General features: G+C 40.1%; 1 long non-coding RNA gene across 3 annotated transcripts in view; it reads right to left on the bottom strand.

The window, feature by feature from the left end:
• The window catches only part of LOC121919699, a 142,566-nt gene that overhangs the window by 46,483 nt on the left and 76,926 nt on the right, over window positions 1-19,157 (bottom strand). Inside the window, exon 3 of one of the 3 annotated variants that reach the window (XR_006101561.1) lies at window positions 11,043-11,134. This is a non-coding gene — a long non-coding RNA (uncharacterized LOC121919699). Of the gene's footprint in view, window positions 1-6,243; window positions 6,573-11,042; window positions 11,135-19,157 lie in introns of those variants that run through there. The other 2 variants (XR_006101558.1, XR_006101560.1) reach the window with 2 other exon arrangements.

Raw genomic sequence — 19,157 nt, 5'->3', positions numbered from 1 at the left:
AAAGGAGATGGTGTCGGTGTGTGGGTATGAGAGTTCCAATAACTGGAAAATCAAGATCCTTGTGAATTCTGTTCCTATCTTCCAATGTGTTAGCCACCCTCCCAGTTTTACATAATTTGGAAACTTGATATGACTTACAAATAAATTAACCCTTGGAGAACTGGTTTTTCTATGCCACTAAACTACTGAGTCAAGTTTGATATCCACCCCCCCCCCCCCCCCCCAATCCTCTGTTTTCTGCAATAGCTGTTGGCCCACACCATTGCTTTGGAAGCAGGATTTGTCATTTATTGCTTGCAAAATAGTCTGGAGAATGACACACACAGAGCCATTATCTTTGTCAAATGCACTCATCATATTAAAATCAATATATAAAGAACAGAAAAAATGGAACAGCATATTTTAAAAAGTTGCTGTTGGTCCAGAAGTGTGATATATTTGCATACAATATTGGACTGCATTTGATTAATAATAATAAATGATTTTGTAAGAGTTTAGTAAAGCTCATAAAAGTTGCTTTTCTTGCACAATATGCAGTCAACATATTAATATATAGCATTTCTTGTGATCCATTTAGTTATAAAGATCATGTGAACAATCTTTGCTTCTGAATATATGTTCTAATTCTATAGCCGAATACAAAATATTTTCTTGAATTAAGTTCCAGGTTTTTTTTCAGTAATACATATTTTCAGGTAGGTATGTCTGAGATTATAGCATTCTTAATACAGATGAATGACTGGGGCAGGTCTACACTAGCTAGAATGTTCTGGGCTGCTCATGGAGCATTCTGTTCACAAAGGTCCCATCACCTGCACGTTCCGGAGCTATGCTGGGTGTCTGTTTACACAGCATCCTGTTGTACCACCTGGTGCCACCATTGTTGCCATGGATCACTCCCTCCAAGGTCGAAATTGAGGCACTTAGCATCGATCGCATGGCTGGATGCCGTGTTACGACCTCAGAGGGAGTGACCCACACCAGCAATGGTGGCACTGGGAAGCAAAGTAGGACATGTGTGTAGATAGCTGCCTGATATTACTCCAGAGTGCTCTGGATTTTCCTTGATACAGAACAAAAGGAAATTTATTTTAAAGCAGTTTAGGGTGGGATGGCCTATCCTAAATTTGGTTTGGTACAGAATTGACCTTCCCACATGAAGGCACTCTGTGCCTGAATCATTTGGCCCTGCATCATCTGGACAGGGCAATGTGAGGACAGGGAAAATCAGTTTTAATGGCCAGTGTAGATATGCCCTGAGGCTACATCTAGGCAATCAGCCTGGTACACAGGTTTTATTCATTTCAATGGGGGATGTTCAGAGCATCATGCTCGCAGCTAGGAAGGAAAGTTGTATCAGATTGCAGTTCACATTTCTTGCAGAAACGTGTGGACTTCATGTGGTCCCTAGAACTACTCTTGATTAGACTATTCTAGCTGAGTCTGGACCTCATGACAGTGTTTTTCTGTTGGCCTTCAGAAGAATTTCCACCAGAATTAAAATAGAAATGGGTTCCTCTGCTATCATGTCTGGGCATTTCTCCCCTCTTCAATGCCATATTTTTGTTGATCTAATTTACAGTACTCAAACTACAAATATCATCATAACTGGGAATAAATATTTCTGAGCATAATATTTCAACTCGTATCAGTGGTGTCACTAAGATTGGCACCAATGAAGATTAGCGCAGTAGGGTAAAAGCGTTCCCCAATGAGTTCTCATGGGCGCGAGCCTGGAGTGTGATGAGAACCAGAACGCTAGTTTACCGCACGGCGGAACGCCACCGTCGCCGTCGGGCGTTCCAAATGTGTTCCCAATGTGTTCCAGGGACGCCATTTCTGGGAACGGTTCCCAGAAATGGCGTCCCTGGAACACATTGGGAACACATTTGAAACACATTTGGAACGCCCTGTGGTAAACTAGCGTTCTGGTTCTCATCACGCTCCAGGCTCGCACCCGTGAGAACGCATTGGGGAACGCTTTTACCCTGGTGCGGGAATCTCCAAAGTGTCACACACCCACTCCATTAACCTCTTCTCATACCACACCATACAGAATCCTTCGTAATGTTTTTTGTACTAATGTTACTCATAAATCATAATTCCCATATATCACTGAAAGTAATGGTAATTGTTGTAACATAAATAACTAGCAAATTAAAATTATACCTTTAAATTATAATATCATATTCACACCCTAACTGTATTTACATGTACATTTTTTCATGTGGTGAAAGAAAACATTTTGAAAGATGTTTTAAAGAAAATTTAAAAGAATATTTTTTCTTTTTTAAAAACATTTTTTTAAAAAATAATTAAAAAAACACCTCTCCTTTCTCCTCCCACTGAGCCTCACTCTACGCACACCATCTCTACTCTACTCACTCTACTCTACTCTACTTTACTCTACTCTATTCACACCATCTCTTTAAACAGACACAGGTGAACACCAGAGCCTGTTTCTGCCAAACAGCAGATGTCTGGGGAGCAGTGTCAGCTCCTCTTAGTTTGTTATCAGGTGCGGTCCCAATCTCCACCCCTACCCCCTTGTGATGCCCCTGACAGGTATCAGTGATTATTTTAATGGTTGAAAAATGTACTTTCCCAGACAGTTGTAGAACTACAGTTCCAGCAATTTGATACCACCTAACCTGTCATGGTACCATCCTACAGAATCCTAGGCCTTGTAGTTAAGGGAAGTACTTAAATAGACAGTTCTTGGGTTATAATTCAGGGATGTTACTCTAGTCTTCTCTGGCTGTGAGTTCTAAACACCTCATCAAGCCACAAATACTGGGATACTGTAGGTCGGAGCTATGACAATTAAAATGGTATTAAATTACTATAGTTGTACGGTGTAAATAAAGGCCTGTTACAGACAGGCCAAAATAAAGCTGCTTCGAGTCACTTTGGAGGTATGGTATTTCAATGATGCATGGGTTCTAAGAGTCCAAAAGCCGCACCAAAGCCATGCTCCAGTCCTAAGGACTGGAGTGCAGCTTTAGTGTGGCTTTTGGACATGTAGGAGTATTGCATGTCCAAAGTGACTCGAAGCAGCTTTATTTTGGCCTGTCTGTAACAGGCCACAGTCTTTATCATTTCCATAATTATGGAGTATTTAGCATTTTCTAATATTCCTCAGCATAGCTCTGCAAAAGGAACAGACTATTTGTTCACCTTGTTGGATCACAACCAATGCCTATGATGCATTTTGGTAGCATATGACTGACAAGCATTCTGCCTACTATCTTACCACTCATACACATTAAATGCTAGTGATGCCAGTGGGATGAATGTGATGGTTTGGCAATGACAGTGTTTTGAATTGTGCCGCATATTACAGGCAATCTTGACTAGTCTAGACATTACTCAGCACATGTAAGTAGTGCCACTAGTAAATATCTTCCCTACATTGTGCATGTGGGATAAGCAAGGGCAAAACCATTTCTCATTCAGAAAACAGCTGAGTATGATTCACACCATCTCTTTAAATAAATACCGGTAAGTGAAATTCAAACTTAGCAGGAAAATGGGATCATTTCTGAAATGTGAAAAACCAAATCATTTAAGCTGTTGTTATTGTGTACCTTCAAGTCATTTCTGATTTATGGTTTTTTTGGGGGCTGAGAGTGTGTCGCCTAAAGTCCCTCAGTGGCTAAGTGGAGAATTGAACCCTGATCTTCGGAGTCATAGTCCAATGGTCAAAATGCTACACCATGCCAGCTTTCAATCATACTAGGAGGGTAAGGGCTTGCAGAGCTTGGAAAAAGTTACTTGATAGGTCTATAACTCCCACAGTGCCTTGGCTTGGGAAGGGAAACAGAAAGACCTGCTTGTGTTACCCTACAGAAACTAGAAGGAAAGTTATTAAATAGTAGAGGTTCCAAATATTTTTATATTACTTCTCTATTGCAATCTAAAACCCAATCTAAAACTCAATGGGTTTGCTGTAATATATTTAGCTTGAACAACTTGTGGTTGCACAGACTGTTTATAACCTGGATTCTTGACCAAATAAAACAATCTAAAAGAAGAGAAGTCATAGTCGTTGTTGTTTTTTAAACTAAATATAGAAATAGAATACATGGTGAAAGATTTGTATTAACACCAATCCTACTGAATTCAGATGGAACTGAAACATTGTCAGAATGGCAAACCAGTGTGCTTTAGATGTTTTATTGCTGTACTTTTAATTGACATTTGAAGCAATGGTAATTTCTCTTCAATTATAATCTTTTCCAGATTATTAAAAATAGATCCTCTTCTATACTCTTACACTTGGGTTAACTACAGTCCATATATTTTGCCAATAATGGCAACATATGTGTATCCAATTGTAGGAGAAATAATTGGAGTATTATAACTATGATTCTGTCTGCAACAATTTAAAATATTGGGTCTAAAGGAGCTTTCCTCTAGTGTGGAAGCAGAACTTGGAAATTATACTTTTCTGGATTACAGCACCCAGGACCACAGAGGTGGCATGGCTCCTGGATGTGCTACAGCCAGAAAAGTAGGTTTTTTTCAAGCTCTTTCCCAAGGCTTCTTTCTTCCTACCAGGTTCTGCCATGAGCATTCTAGCATCGCAGTAGCACAATACAAGACCACCCAGTTTGGGTTTTTATAAAACAAACAAATAAAAATAAAAAAATAAATAAAATAACACTTTTATTTATATCCCGCTTTTTGTTACAAAACAATCAAAGCGGCTTACATAATTAAAATTAAAATACATATAATGTCTCAATATCCCCCCTAAAAAGAATTAAACATAATGCAGTTAAAATTAATTTTAAGATAAACTATTGAAACAAGATAAGGTAAACAGTGGGCAGAGTGGTAGCATAATAGATGATATAAGGGAGTATTCATTTATGGCCGAGGTTCCTATTGCAGAAAGGCCTGCCAGAAGAGATCCATCTTGACAGCTTTTTTAAAGTTGTCCAAGCTGGTAATTTGGCTGATCTCCTCCAGCAGGCTGTAGTCTGGGAGTGGTTGCAGAAATAAACCATCAATTAATTCATAAAAGCCCATAAAATGATGTGGGCAAAAAGATATGGGTACAGTATATACTTGTATATAAGTCAAACTCATGTATACGTCTAGGGCAGGTTTTGAGGCCAGAATTATGGATTTTGATATTTGTTTTTTATTTATTTATTTATATACCGCTATTCCAAAGATCATAGCGGTGAACAGCAAGTAAGCTAATTAGCAAGTAAACTAATTTGCCCCCAACAGTCTGGGTACTCATTTTAGTGACCTCGGAAGGATGCAAGCCTGAGTCGAGCTTGGGCCCTTTTGCTGGTCTTGAACTCGCAACCTTGTGGTTTTGAGTGAATGGCTGCAGTACAGGCATTTAACCACTGCGCCACCAGGGCTCCTTGTGAGGGTAATGATTTGTGAGGGTAAAACTAAGGGACATGTAACAAAGGAAATAACCAGTATGATGGGGGTAGTTTGTCAGTAGAGCTTGACCATGAGACAGCCTGTATACTCTCAGCTGTCCTAATTCATCCAGAACAGCCACACTGCCTTTCTACTTTCTCATCTGATTTTAAAATATTCTGCTTTCCAGCCACTGCTTTAATTGTTCCAAAACCTCTGAGTTTAAAGTACAAAGTACTGAATTGGCTTAACAGGGGCAGCCTGGGTTTTGGAGAGGACAGAAGGGAGCAGAATCTTGGGAGGGTGATTATAAGCAATGGGGAGACTACAATTGCAGCCATTTTGGTATCTGTGTTTTGTGATCACAAACAGTGGAATCACTTAGGGTTGGCATTGCCCGATGTAGTAACTCATGGTGTAACCTGCTGCACATTGACCTTCCCCATATTACACCATACACAATCTTTAGTAATTTTTTTTGTACGAATGTTACTCATAAATCATAATTCCCATATATCACTGAATGAAACTGGCAATAGTTGTGAAACAAAGAACTAGCAAAATTAAAATTACCTTTAAATTACCATAACATCTGCACAGCTTAAATGTATTTCTGTGTACATAGTTTCATGTGTTTACAGTGAAAATTTTGTGAAATGTGATGTTTTTAAAGAATCTCTTTCTGAAAAAAAAAATCTCAAATGTTCAACTGGGTGGGGGATATTGCAATTTATGTAAAGGTGAATTACCTCTTATTCAAGCCGTCACATGAAGGCAAGACAGCTTTTTGAGAAAAAGGTAGTCCAGATTACAAAAACAGATGCTTTTTGCTCTTCCCCGCCACATTTTACTTACATGGGCCTGTTGCCTCTGGCTAGGGATGCCATATCCTGGAGGCCTCCGGGACAATCCCGCTTTTGGAGGACCCCACCCCAGCCCAGTTCGTCCAAAATCCTGGCTTTGTGCCCGGCTGCCGGTCCCGCTCATGCAGCCATTGCTGCGACCACTAATGCGCGCAGCCAGCGGCCACCCACCTCCTCCTCTTTGGCAGCGCCACCCTCCTCCTCCTCCTCGGCAGCTCTGCCCGACTGTGCCGCGCGGCACTTGCCTGGGCAGGCAACAATGCGTGCTCACCCCACTAGCGCGCCTGCGCACAGGGCTAGAAAAGAGGAGCTCGTCCTCTTTGGCCAGCCGGCCAGCTAGCCAAAGAGGACAAGCTCCTTTTTTCTAGCCCCGCACGGCTGCAACAGCGCGTGCTTCCCTGCTAGCGCGCCCGCGCAAGGGGCTGGAAAGGCGGAGCTCATCCCCTTTGGCTGGCTGGCCAATGGCTGAAGAGCTGGGGCGGGGCTGTTTCCAGCCCCAGTGTGCCATTGGCCAGTGCCAAAGAGCTTTGGAGGAGGAGAACTAGGAAGAGGAGGAGGAGGAGGCAGAGAGGAGGACCAATGAGGGTAGGCCTCTGGGCCGGGGGAGGGGAGAGCGCCATTTCCCAAATGGTGCTGAGGAGGAGGAAGTGGAGAGGTGAGTGACCACTTCGGCTCTGCCTTATTTCTTTTATTTTTTAATTATTTTTTATTCTTAAAAAGAAACAACCCTTCCTTTATATTTTATTTTTATTTTTATTCTTAAAAAGAAACAACCCTTCCTTTATATTTTATTTTTATTTTTATTCTTAAAAAGAAACAACCCTTCCTTTATATTTTATTTTTATTTTTATTCTTAAAAAGAAACAACCCTTCCTTTATATTTTATTTTTATTTTTATTCTTAAAAAGAAACAAACCTTTTTATTTTTATTATTTTATCTGTCTAGAAATAATGCCAAATGTCCTCATTCGACATGCCTAGAACATGCATTCTATTAACATAAAAAATCATCAAATTTTTTCACGTGTCCTCCAATTTTAAAAAATGTGTCCTACATTTGAAAATGTTATCCTACATTTGTCCCGGTTTGGAGGTCCTGACTTATGGCAACCCTACCTCTGGCCCATGTCTCACTTGTTGCATCTGAATTTTTATTGAAAACACAGCGTTTGTTTGTAGCTAGCTCAGCTCTTATACCTCCAGATATGAATAAGAAAGCAGTATCAGAGTGTCCACTTTAATTTTTAATTTTTGTCTGGAAGTGGACAATTCCATAAACCTTAACAAATCAGACCATCATTAATTGTATGGAGTGATGAACAGCTCTGAAAAAACAAAACTCCTCAAATACCTTTAGAATGGAAAGAATTCACATCATTGGTGGAAAAATGGTATGCTTGTGTAAACTTCCAATCATTTCCCCCATTTGGTGGAGAGCATTTCATGTCACATGTAGTTAGGTGTTTTTTTTTTAAATTTAACATCGTGTATAGTTGGACCCAGAAGCCTAATGCTTGCTTGCTTCTTGCATTTGAGGTGCTAAGCCATTTAGTGCAACATGGGCTTACTGGCAATCACTTAGCTAAGTGCTTCATTACCAGCAAAGCCATCCAGTTAATTATATGCTAAAATAGTAATATGTGTCATCCTTATTCCCAGATGTTTTTGATGTAAATGCTACGGGTCAGCTTCCTATAAATCATCTTCAATGTACTACTAATGCATAGTGATTGATTAATATAGATAAATTCACAATCTTGATTACATATGTGGGACAGATGGGTACGCATCCTATAGACATGAGATAGAACAAACAGAAACTCACTTCTGGAAACTCAGGTTACAAATATGGATATAATTATCACGGAGTACAAAATATTTTGGTGTCCTTTTTTATGTTGTTCTTTTATTGAATGTGCTTGGATTTTCACATATATCTTTTCTATAAGAAATGCCTTAGAAATAGTTTGAAGTAGAGAATATATATCTACTAAATGAACGGTAGCTATATCCATCAAACAACTTTAACATTAACAACACACAGTATATTTCTCTGGGCAAATTACTTTTGATACATGCAGCACTACACAGTGGGCTGGATCCAGATTTACTGACTTAGGCCTTATCTTCACTGGGCAGGATACTCCAGGGGCAGCATGGAGTATCCTGGCCTCACAGCTGCCCCAAACCCTCCCATTTTTTTGACATTCCTTTCAGTATCATGATGGTTATCTGATGTCCCTCCCACCTGCCCAGCATATCCACTACTACCATGGGTTGCTTGTTTCTGAGGTCAGAATGAGGCACCAAGAGACAGTCACATCCTGGGTGCCTCAGTCTGACCTCAGAATGAGCAATCCATGGAAACGGAGGGTTCCAGATCTTCCCAGAAAATCCAGAGCAACAGGTAATTTTGTATTCATTTTAATGTAGTTATACCCTGGTTCTGGTGTGGAACACGTCAGATGTCATCCAGAGTACTCATACCAGAACCAGGGTTTGAGATGTGTGTCTTCCAAACAGGACAATGCCTGAATGGGGGGAGGGGAGGGCTTTTGACCCATGCAGATAAGGCCTCAGTCATACTTGGAGTAGATCCATTTCAGTAAATGGGACTTACATTAATTATGATTATTTCAGTTCCATTGATTTCAGTAGGCCTACTCTAAGTACAACATATTAGATTCCCGCACTACACTCTTATAGCACTGCTATTTCACTTTAACTGTTTTGGCTGCATTCTGGGATTTTCAGTTTAAGGAGGGGCACTGAGAATTCTCAGCCAGAGAGCTCTTAGGCCTCAGTGAACTACAGCCAGCCTTCCACATTCATGGGGGTTAGGGTAACAAGACCCCCGAGAATGTGGAAAATCCGTGAATAAGGTGAGTCTCTCCCATCTCCACTCCCATGCTTGGGACAGCTGTCTCAGAGATGGGCAGGGCCAGGAGAGAGCTTGCAAATAACCAAATTTGTGAATGTCAAATTCACGAATGTGGAGGGACCACTGTACGAGCCTCAGAATGCAGCACAAAGCAGCCAGAGCGGTAAGAGTGGGATAGCAGCATTATCAGAGTGTAGTGCGGTAATGTAGTAAATCCTCATTGAATCCAGATTGTAGAGTTGGTCCAGATAATTTATTGCTTTCTATCATATTCATTGACTTTCCAGTCATGTATTTTTTAAATGTGATTGGCAAAGTTTTGTTATCCTTTTTTTATTGTCTTGTTTGAATTTACCCCTGAGGTGGATTCATAAAATGCATTACATAAGTACAATTAACTCTGGATCCAACCAAGTATCCACTACATCTGTACATACTTTACATCTAAATATTTATATGCACGCTGTCACATGCACAAGGACACAAATAAAACCCAGACCAGTGCTTCACAAACTTTTATACTCACAGAACAGTTTTCTTGGAGGTACTATGGACCTTATTGCACGGAACCCTTACCATGGGCAAAATGTTCCTGAAGTGTTTATGAAGTATGAACGTATGATTGTCTGCCACGTTTCTAAAACATCATTGAGGCATCCCATTTCTCTCCCACTGTCGAAGCGTTCACGGAGAAGCCTTTTTTTGAGTAATGGAAGATCCCATTATTCAAAAACATGTCTTCTGATCAGTTCTAACAATAATTTGATCAGTTCTAACAATAATGGACCCGTTTTCTCCTTGCAACTATAGACTGGCTAGGTTTATATAACTTATTTGTATCATCTTTCTCTTTCACAGAACCATAGAGGGTCTTATAATCTATTGCTTTCTACAAGAAATCCAGAGCTTGTGCATGCTCTGTGTAAAGACTTCCAAGCAAAAGAAAGCACTATAATCCTCAACTTTGCTCATCACTAAGGACAGTGGGATGGGAACTGTTCTTACAGGGCAATGTTAATGTTCATGGAATGCCTCCATGCCTGTCAGCTGCTGTGTGAGCTACACTGGGGAATTCAACTTTTGCCTTCACAATGATTCATAAAGTAGCACAGAGAAGAGGGAGTAACACTGCATATGGCCTTCAGTTTTCAACTAAAAAAGAATGACTGGTGATGTATCCATCATGGAATCTCCATTTTCGAGGGCACACTTTAGTCTCTTAGGGCTTGTCTAAATTTGTTAGAATACTATAGGCTGCCCTCTGTGTATTCTGGCCCTGTATTCCACGTGAACCCAACCTTATCCTGCTGCAAGTTTTTGGTGAATGATGGGCAACTGCCATGTGATCCCTGCAAGCCAACTGACACTGCTGCTGTGGTTGTGAATCACTTTGAGATCAGAACAAGGCACCCAATGTGATTTTGACTTCAGAACGATTCATGCCCACTGGGCAACTCAACAGGGGCAGTTATAGAGATCATATGGGAAGGGAGCCAGCTGTCATCATCATGTTTTGCTTTGGGTTTTCTCAAAGACCCAGGGCAAAAGGTAAGTCTTTTTAATATGGGACAAGGGATGGAAACCCCAAATCAGGTCTGGGCATTGTGATTTCAGGGCTGCATAATGTAAACAGCATGCATCCAGCTCAGGGGGAATTTGGGTTTTTTAGGTGATGTAAAAAAGCCTTTGCACATCACAGTTTAGGAACCACTGGCATGGAAACAACACTAGATCCGTACAAATCATGCACAGAGGCTTCAGTTGCTATAGACACATTTCCCCATGTCTCTTATTGATTTTTTCTGGCTGTGATCTTGTTTCTATTAAGAAATAGGGTGGGTAAATTGTAATAGGAATTACAACACATACAGGTAAGAATCCATGCATACATACCCTATTCATATACATACCTAAAATATGTTTCCCCTTTCCAGAAGCAACAGAGATGGTTCCCATTTTCAGAATCATTTCCCATCTATTTTATTTGAAAAACACAGGAAAACTGCACAAAATACAAATAAAAAAACACAATATTTATTAGCCAGTAAATTATTAAAAAACAAAACAAAAACCCTTTTATTCTTTCTTCCTACTGATGGAACAATAAGTGTCCCCTTCAATAAATGGTTTTGTCTGAAAGCAAAGCCTTGGCCTTCACCTAGTTTCTTCAATGCACCGTAACATTCCAATGTTGACTACTGCCTGGCAAACTGGTTTCTTTTGTATACCTGTCAATTTTCTTAAGAACGTTAAAAAATAATAAGAGACTTGGCACTTAGGATGGCTAAATAATGCAAGTCACAGACTATAAAATAATGCAAGTCACAGATTATGAAACAGAGCCTCAGCCTCTATTATATTTTATCTTATTTTATTTATATCTCAGCTCTGGAACTGGGGCAGTCTCAGTTCTTAAACCAGATAGTAAGTCTCTAAATCATTAAGGCCCAAAAGTTTTTAAATGCATCACTCAGGGATTTTCCTTCATTCAGAGTCATGGGGCTGGAAAGTGTGCATTTGTTGTGGTTGTTTAATTAATGAGAAAGCATTCATTTTTAAAAAAAATAAATTGATAAATGAATACTTTCAGTTTCTCACATTACTTTTAAATCATGACTAACTTCTTAATCTCTCCCCTTCTTTTTCTACTCAGCTGTGAACACAGCAGACCTGATCCAGATGGAGGCCTTGGTGGGATGGGTTTCGGTTTGTCTCTTACATTCTTTCCCCCCTGGTGTGGTCCCCAGTCTGGATTGAGAAGAGGACTGTGCCTATAGTTTCCATGGTCATAAAGTCATACATTCATATAAATAGATCATATTCTGGCAATTCTATCTATCTATCTATCTGTCTATCTATCTATCTATCTATCTATCTATCTATCTATCTATCTATCTATCTATCTATCTATCTTTATCCCATTTTTCTCCCATAACGGATTGAAGTGGCTTACAACATACATTAAAAGAGCCTGAAATTCAAAAGTGCAAAAAAGCATTGCGCCCATTCCGTTTAGAAATATTAATTCAAAACAGTTCAAAACACATTTAAACCTCTGTACCATAAGAAGCAGCAAACCTCTTGCACTACCCCAACCAGTCAAAAGCTAAAAGTCTGTTTAAATAGGAAGCTCTTTGCCTGTTGGTGAGTAGAGAACACAGAGGGGGGCCCCCTTGGCAGCGAGTTCCATGGCTTGGAGGTAGCCACCAAGAAAACTCTCTCCTGGGTCCTCACCAACTGTAGGGGTGATTGTGGTGGGATGGAGAGAAAGCCCTTATTCATGACAACAGTAAACATGTAACGGATCCTTTTTAAATATTTTAAATGATAAAAGATTCTTAATCAAATTTTTTTAGTTAAATATGTGTGTTCCACACATTAGTACTGTTAAATGGCTTCAAACAATTAATGAGGTTGTTGTATAGAAATCATTTAACAGTACTAATGCATGGAATACACATACAGAATCTGTCTTTACCTATCTTAGGTGACACTCCTAGTAACTTAATGGGACTTATTTCTGAGTAGCTATATGTAGAACTGCACCGTTAATCAACAGTGAAGAACAAAGTAACATATTCTAAGCCATAGATGGCCAGCTTCTGCTGTTTCACTGCTGACAGGTGGATTGGGACGGTGGGGAGGAGAAAAGGGTTTAAAGCCCCTTACTCTCCAAGTCAGGACAGCAGTTCAAATTAGGTTTCCTGTGTTTATTTTTGAGTTGTGTCCTCAAATTACATGCACGTACATTTATTTAAAGGATAGTCTCATACCCACACCATTGATATATCGAACATATGTTGTCTAGTAGAATAGGTGGGTATTACAAATGGTAGGCTTAGTCATCACCATCTCTGACAGACTGTTATCCAATATTTTTTTTTTTTTTTGCCAGATACAAGCAGCTGTTTGTAGTAATTATATGTGAGGCAAACAGAGATCACTGCAATTGTGCTAAAGTAGAAACAAGGATCTGCCTGAATGGTATAAGCAAAGCTCACTGTCGCATAAGGTCCATATTGTCACTGGTAGGAAAACCAATAGAATACTTCCAGCTCACCTTTGTCTAGCCAAGGTAAGTTTGTATGTGGAACATACAAATGGGGTATTATGTATATATGGATGTATTTTAACCTGTTGTACGCCGCTTTGATTGCCTGGCAAAAAGTGGGATAGAAATAAAAATTTTATTTTATTATTATTTTATTAACATCAGCTGAAAATGCTTGTTGTTTTACAGTGAATAAACCAGAGAATTGATAAGAAAATGGCAATACCATAAAGGAGTTGTCATGGATGGTTTAACTGTGAAACTAAGAGCAGCTAAAATGTAGGACATTGTCACAAGACCCCATTCTTGCTGCAGTTGTGCCAAACAGAAATAAACCAGTTTGTGAGCAGCCATTATCACATGTCTTGTCGGTTGCACAACTGGGGCTGTTTCTGCTATTGCACTTGCTTTCATATTGCCCCTTAACCCTGCCTCCCTATGCAGTATGTCTTTCAGAGTTTTTAATTTTATGTATTTCTTTAACACAGTTCCAAAGTTACACTAATGTAATTAAAGTTTTAAAAGAAAAGGAAAAAATAGACAAAAGATAAAGAAAATCAATTTGTTTGGGAATATTGGGGGGGAAGACACAGGGAGAATGGAGGAATATGACATCATGTGACTCCAATATCACAACTGTTGCAGCAGCAATGTTGTAAACATAAGGACTAATGAGACTGGAGCACAATTGGGAGCTTATTGATGGGTTCCCCCCATGAATGAAATGAGATGTCCTAACCATGCTTGGGAGACACAGCAGCTACAGGGTGGAAGCACAATCAAGTGATAAGTATTGCCAGAGGCACTGCAGTATTTTATTACTTTATTTTGAGTTTATAAGTCACATGTGATAATCTCTTTAGCTTAGAAATGCTTCAGAGAAGCTCTCAACAGCCCTTTAGTTAACTCCAAGACCATGTTAGATCTGGAAGCTGGCAAATGGTGCCAAGATAAAAAGCAGTTTAGCCAGACTTGCTGGGTGCAGAACAAACACTTGCTGGTGACTCTGACATAGACATAAATGCAGATGAAAGTTATAGAACAAGCTTAAAACACATAGATTCAAAAAGAAATAAGAAAGCAAGATTAGCAAAACCCTTAGTCATCAACACATAATGCTGGCTAAACAGACAGTTACTAGACTTGGGAGTATTTTTAAGGAAGGAGGCTCAACATAAGTACTGTATTAAATTTACCTATTTGCAGGTACATTTTTACAAAACAATAAAAACACAAAATACACTGTATTAAAATAACAAGAAATGAACCCAGAACAATCTGATTACCATTAAAATACTGCCAAAATAATAAATGAAATGCACAAACTTGACTAAATAAAAAATGAATAAACAAAATTAATATGTCAAGCAAAGGCAAAAATATTTAAGAACATATTAAGTGAATCCAAAGACATGCATCTGCTCAGCCATCTGCCCCTCTAGTGCAGTACTTTGAAAACAAAAGCTGTGTAGATATGTCAAAATCACACATAATACTCTCAGAAGAAAATACAAAACATGTATTGCTACCAAGCTTGAAGAGTAGAGATTCCTGATGCAAATCCTGGTGCTAGGGGTATAGAGTGAGATGGTCACATTTTCTGCCAATAACAATAAATTATTTACTGGTAGTGGGAATAAAAAGAGATTTTAAAGAGTTCTAACATGCTGAGCAGACAGAGAGGAAATACTGACTTGCTCCCAGGTTTTCCCAAATTGGGTGAAATCGTCATGGCCTACTGCCACAATGGGCTGAACACCTGCAGGAAGTCCACACCATACAGTCAAGCTGCACCACTCAGTTATTTTTGTGCGTCCTCCATTCATGCACACCATTACACAAACACACCACCTGTGACTGCCAATTATCTAAAAACTAACAAATAAAACTTTTATTTGTACCCCGCTTTTCTGTAATAAAACAATAAAAGTGGCTAACATAGTTGAAAACATCCAACATACAATACTTAGTACATATAATATTTACAATATCCCCCCTTAAAAAGAATTAAACACATCACAATTAAAATTAACTTAAAATAAACTATTAATAACAGCATAAACAATGTTCAGAGTGGTAGCATGATACATGATGTGAGGGAATAATTAATTTCTATGGCCAAGTGCTTTTAGTCAGGAAAGGCCGGCTGGAAGAGATCCATCCTGACAGCTTTTTTGAAGCTGTCTAAGCTGTTAATTTGTCGGATCTCCTCTGGCAGGCTATTCTACAGTCTGGGAGCAGTTGCAGAAAAGGGGAGGTTGCAGTTAGTCTGATCCTTAAAGGCTGCAATGAATTCCTCCCAGAGGACCTGAAGGTGCGGGGTGGATTATGTTGAAGTAGGCAATCCCTTAAATAGGTTGGACCCAAGCCATGTAGGGCTTTAAATGTGATAAGCAACACCTTGTACTGTGCCCGGAAACTGATAGGCAGCCAGTGGAGTGACTTCAATATTGGTGTTATATCGTCACACCTAGATTTTCTGGTGACCAGACTGGCTGCCATATTCTGTACTAACTGAAGTTTCTGGGTTGAGCACAAGGATAGCCCCATGTAGAGCGCATTGCAGAAATCGAGTTGTGAAGTTACCCGTGCATGTACTACAGTTTCATGGTCTCCCGGTTCCAGGAAAGGGTGCAGTTGGCATATTAGCCAAAGCTGATAACAGGCACTCTTGACCGTCGCATTTACCTGATTTGTCCTCTGGAGAGATGGATCGAGAAACACCCCCAGACTGTGAACACAGTCCTTTGAGGAGAGAGTGACCCCCATCTAGGACTGGAAGTTACTACCCAGTACCTGGTTTAGAGGTCCCTACTGTATGTACCTCCGTTTTCTCTGGATTCAGCTTAAGTCTATTTTTCCTCATCCAGTCCATTGAGGGAAGAAATGCCATCTGTCATCGAAAGTGGAGAAATATATCTGGTGTCATCAGCGTTCTGATAACACCCCACCTTGTCCTGCCCAGATGCCATTGTATTGGACACCCCACAAGACTGGCCATGTGACCAGTCACACAGTTTCATGAACTATAGTGTACAGTGTACAGTGCGTCAGTGTGCCCAATAACACATTGACAAAGCACAATAATGGAGCCCCCCCATACATGCCCCATTTCCCTCCTCTTCACCGCATGACCACATGTTGGACTGTAGCTTTTGTATGTTTTTAGTACATCCATTGCATTATTGATGACTTATGTTCGTTGTAATTTTGCCTCATGAGGTGTGTGATGGCTTGATGGTGTGATAGGTCAGTGGTGTGTCTGGCCACTTATACAAAACAAAAAATGTATGATGAGCAATAGAACTGGTGGTTGCATCTCACTGGGTCCAGGGCAAATGCTCCAGACCAGTTCTGTAAGTCACCTGTGCATTCTCACATTCCCACACTCACATCATGCTGTTTATATGCTGATGTGGTAATGCATGCTTTCCACATTAGAACAGAGCAAAGGGGCATTATTTTGTTCTAGTTTTTACCCCAGAGCATGGCTTCATTGCAGTGTCACTCCATTTTGACCTCATGTGTTGTGTAAACAGCTGAGACTCAAAATGGGAAGAAACTACTTTTTTTTCTGTGTGGGCAACCCCTAAAAGCATCCCTCTAAACTGGGAAAATAGGCTTTAAAATGGTAAGTGAAAAAATCAATACAAACAATGCATACTGGAGAAAAATAAGTCTCTTCTTCACATATAAACTGATGAATAGAATACACTTTATTATGATCAAAGACCAGCATACATATACACTGATGGGATGTGAACTGGCAACAACTGAGCAAGGGGAGTTTATCACATGCACTTTTCAATAAGATGCAGGTACGGAATGAGATTGGGCTGGAATGGGGGGAAACAGATTTTATCACACATGAAGTTGCTGCTCACTGCAGTCTGACCATCACCCGTCCCCCAGCCATGCTTCTCCTGGTGATTTTGGAACCACGGAAGCTTTCCGTAGTACCAAAACTGGGCAGCAGAGCATGGCTGAGAGACAGGTGATACTTGGGCAGCAGCCCAGCAGCAATTTTGTCTGCAATAAAATCTGTTTTCCCCTGTTCCAGCCTGATCCCATCCCATGCCTGGATCAGGTTGAAAAGTTAATGCAATACACTCCCAAGTGATCATGGCTGGTATCTCCTTGAAAACATCACCTAACCTGTGTGCTGTTTTTAAAAAAATAACAAAAAAAAAAAAAAGGGGGGGGAGGCAAATTCCAAGATGGGCATAATTAGAAAAGGAATCAGAACACTGCCCATATAATACGGCTCTTATACAACCATAACCAAAGTATTATGTACAGTTATGGTCATTGAGCTTAAAAAGGATGTTGTAGGGCTAGAAAATGTGAAGAAAAGGGCATCCAAATTGACCAAAGGATTGGAGCAGCTCACTTAGGAGGACAGATTGGAATGGTTGGGGCTGTTTATTGTAGGAAAAGGCTTGTCAAAGGAGAGGTAATAGAGATGTATAACATTATGTATCTCTCAAAATCCTACAACACCTGGTATTCATTGGCAGTCTCCCATCCAATCAGGGCTGACTCTGTTTAGCTTCCAAATCTTTAGGGTATTTAGGCCTACTGAGTGAAAAATAGTAACTAGAAAGTAAACATTGGGATACTTAAAGAAAAAGAACTAATATTTCCCTCGATCTGGAGACTACACTCCTGTTCAGGCAGCCCAGAATTGCACTTGCTTTTTTGGCTGCTGCATCATACTGTTGATTCCTGTGGTTTCTTCTAACGAAGACCCCTAGATCCTTTTCACCTGTATGCTTTCAAGCCATGTGTCACCCATCCTATATTTGTGCATTTCATTCTTCCTGCCTAAATGTAGTACCTTACTTTTCTCCCTGTTGAAATTTATTCTGTTAGCTTTGGCCCAGCCCTCCAATCTATCAAGGTCATTTTGAATTCAGATCCTGCCTTCTGGTGCATTAGCTATCTCCCTCTCAGCAATTTGTGCCATCTACAAATTTGATAAGCATGCCCTCTACACCATAATCTAAGTAATTTATAACTTGTGGAGGCTGTTGGCTGCTTTGGGGGGCAAAATAAAATTACCTAAAATCAGTGCAAAGATTTTTTAAAAATGGGAGCCAAAAGGAGGCTTTGAGGGTCACCAAAACATGGGTGCTGCAGATGGGGCCGGAGGAAGGGGGTGTTGACTGCATGTAGCTTGTGGGCTGTACTTTCACCACCTTTGGTTTAGAGCCTCAACATACAAGACTGTTTGGGGGGGGGGGTCAGGACTCCAATCGGGACACTTTTTTTTTTTTACAGTAAAGCATTTCTTCCATGAGGTTTAAAAACTCCTATTGCTTGAATCTGTTTTACACCCTTTGTAGATAAGAATGTTCATCTGCATTACAAGTGTCTATCTCATGCATTAACGGTGATGAGACGTTGTCTAGGACTGTCTGAGTAAGGGGTCCTGGCCTTTTAAGAACTATGGTGCTCTGTTTCCCAGACTTTAAGGCCTTGCATGCTTTAATGAGAACTCATGGGACTTTTCACAAAATAGCAAGTATCCTTTTGCAATAAGAAGCAACTTCATAGACTTCTTCTCCCAGTTTTAGGAGAAAGTAATGTCCAGAAAAAATAAATAACTATAACTATATTTCAAGATACCATAGTGCCTATTAGTTGTTTCCCATCTTGCAGCAAGGCTGCGGGAGGTGAACTACTCAGCACTGCTGGTTTATGCTGGCCAAGGAAACACATGCTGTCCAACATTTCACAGATGAAATCCAGGACACCTGTGGCCAAACGACATCACAGTGTGGTCAATTTGATAAAGGTTATTAATGAGTATAGACAATCCAAGAGAGGATGTGACAGTTTGCCTTTGACTGAACCTACAGGGAAAAGCAAGATTCCACCTGGTCCTATCCATTCCCCTCTGCTGAGTTCACTGCAGCAATTACAGCCAGCTGTACTTCTCTACCCCTGAGATTTCTTTGGGTGTTTAGCAGCG

This window comes from Sceloporus undulatus, chromosome 1 (assembly GCF_019175285.1).
Source record: "Sceloporus undulatus isolate JIND9_A2432 ecotype Alabama chromosome 1, SceUnd_v1.1, whole genome shotgun sequence".
Taxonomy (NCBI): Eukaryota; Metazoa; Chordata; class Lepidosauria; order Squamata; family Phrynosomatidae; genus Sceloporus; species Sceloporus undulatus.
The sequence above is the reverse complement of the archived record's forward strand: the minus strand, read 5'-3'. Positions and strand labels throughout refer to the sequence as shown.